This window comes from Magnolia sinica, chromosome 9 (genome assembly GCF_029962835.1).
Source record: "Magnolia sinica isolate HGM2019 chromosome 9, MsV1, whole genome shotgun sequence".
In the NCBI taxonomy this organism is placed as follows: Eukaryota; Viridiplantae; Streptophyta; class Magnoliopsida; order Magnoliales; family Magnoliaceae; genus Magnolia; species Magnolia sinica.
This window is the reverse complement of record NC_080581.1, coordinates 41,237,311-41,239,848: the sequence shown is the minus strand read 5'-3', so window position 1 is coordinate 41,239,848 and position 2,538 is coordinate 41,237,311. Positions and strand designations below refer to the sequence as shown.

At 41.4% G+C, this 2,538-nt stretch overlaps 1 long non-coding RNA gene across 1 annotated transcript; it reads right to left on the bottom strand.

Annotated features, from left to right (window-relative positions):
* Positions 1 to 402: 402 nt before the first annotated feature.
* LOC131255392 (uncharacterized) lies at positions 403 to 2,190 on the bottom strand. The gene is made up of 2 exons (XR_009175995.1): positions 2,047 to 2,190; positions 403 to 1,221 (listed from the first exon to the last, which is right to left on the bottom strand). It is a non-coding gene; the product is annotated as an uncharacterized LOC131255392 (long non-coding RNA).
* Positions 2,191 to 2,538: the final 348 nt, after the last annotated feature.

Below are 2,538 nucleotides of genomic sequence, written 5' to 3'. Positions count from 1 at the left end.
TGTAATTTTGCTGGTCAAGGAGTAGCTCCCATGCTTCGGGAGTTGCCACCGCAAAATATGACAACGTAATCAAGAGAGCTAGAAGCCAAGCCCGCCCGGAGTGCGCTGTAGTGCGCCTTACTAGATTGGGGCTCCTTTTTTCAGCAGATATGACGTCCCCCTATTAGTGACAGCGTGCATCTGAACTCACTAACAGGAAAGGAGAGAAAAACAAAGTAATACCAACAATGGAGTCAATCCGTTATTCATCGACAGACGAATCTCTCATTCAGTTGTTAAGCATCACTAGCTTACCCCTATAAGGGCGGGATGAAGTTTGAAAGGAATAGAAAAGGGTAGGCTTAGTAGTGAACGCAGAATTGAGGGTTTCAGGAGTCTCCAGATGTGAGGATTAAAAAAAAATAAAAAAAAAAATCCCCTATTACACCACGTGCATCAAGTAATCCACGAGGAGGGGAATCGAACTCCTATCTGTGGGAAGCAAAACCACGACCAAAGTCGTTCACCCAAGCTCATGACGAGTAATCCACCGGAAAGGGAATCGAACTTGTGTCTGTGGGGAGCAAACCCACGACCAAAGTCATTCACCCGAACTCGTGTCTGTGGGGAGCAAACCCACGACCAAAGTCATTCTCCCGAACTCGTGTCTATGGGGAGCAAACCCACGACCAAAGTCGTTCACCCAAACTCGTGATTGGTAACCCACGGAGAGGGGAAACAAACTCATGTCTGTAGGGAGCAAACCCAAGACCAAAGCCATTCGCCCAAACTCGTGACGGGTTTTGGGAAGTTTTTTTTTTCATCCCTTTTAAGGTGAGACCATTCCTTACAGATACATGCAATCACCCGCCAACCACGTGAATCAGAAAATCCAACACACTTAAGGTCACTACCAATGAGCCCTAAGGACTTCTCAAAGAGAATAACTTTCAAAGGAGTTCCAAAAAACACCCTTACTATTAGAACTAGAGACCCTTCAAGTTAATTGGCCAAAAAAAACATCATTATGATGTGAAATTACCAACAAACCATTGGATTCCTTATTTTCAAAAGTAATATATTTTCTAAGCTCTCTTCAAAGTTAAGCTTTATGTAAAGTTCAGCATCTAAAAGCTTCAGTTACACTCTTAATTTTCTAAGCTCCTTCAAGTATTTTCTTCTCTTTTTTGTACTCTTTCTTGCCGTTCTAATTTTGCTATAGCAACGATGACAAACACCACACTTGTAAATTTTGAATTTTGTTTTGTTTTATAACTACATGGTGTCCCCGCACCTTTAAGGTGAGACTATTCCCTGCGAATGCACACAAACATCGGCAAACCACGTCCATCGGGTAATCCATGGGAAGGGGAACAAAACCAAACTCGTGTTTTAGGGGAGCAAACCCACTATTCCCTGCGAATGCGCATAATCACCTACCAACCACGTGCATCGGGTAATCTGCAGAAATGGGAACTGAACCAAACTCCTGTTTTAGGGGAGCAAACCCACAACCAAAGCCGTACTCCCAAACTCGTGACCGGTAATCCATAGGGAGGGGAATCAAACTTGGAATATGCAATTTTTATACAAGGTAATATCGTCTACCCATATGAGGACTTCGATAATAGCAAGGTTTTAACTAATTTGATCTAAATTTGCTCATAGAATTCAAGAGTTTAACATTTGATCCACTATTGATAGATACCACAATCCTCCTACTCGAATTCTATATTTTTTCCCCAAGCCGCTTTGACAATAGAAAGTACAGATTGGAATATAAGGATCAAAGGCTTTGATGTATTGATTTTATTTTAGTGTAGATCGTCCTTTGGTAATCTTCTTATAATCATTAAAATTTTCCTAGTGTTTGATTCTGGCGCAAAATCCTTTTGAAAATGATGCATAAAATGTGTCTATTTTAAATGATGCCCCAATATTTTCAGCTAAAATTTTTTTCGTTATGAGTGACTTCCTAATCCAAGATCCAAGCCTAACTTCATCTTTGGGTAAGAGTCTGACTAGTCCTATTTGTCTTGATCCTAATTAAAGACCGATAGTTATTACTTTGATTCCACGACTAATCAACCCTTGTGTAAAGTGGTGTGAGATTTTGCCTATTAAAGATAGTCCAATAAAAAGTAAGTCATGTGCACATTCATGGGACCTTACCCCAACGATTAGGACAAACCAAAACCTGAAAATGATCATGGGGGAGGAGTGAAGTGCTAAGACGCAAGGTAGGGTTTCTAATTTGAATAGGGGATGTAGATGGACTTTTTAGTCTAGCAAACAATTTATATGCAATCAGAGTCGCTTAACCAACACCCGATGATAAGCCCTTTTGGGGGTTCGGGCTAGCCTGGCCCCTGATAGATCCACTTTGAAGGAAAAACAGATCTATAAATTGAAGTTTGGGCTGAAGGCTTTGACTGGAAACATCATGCCACTCATGTAATTCTTCTGGTCTAAGAGTAGCTCCCATGCTTCGGCAGTTGCCACCGCAAAATACAACGACCTAAACAAGAGAGCTAGAAGCCAAGCCCTCCCAGAGTGCAC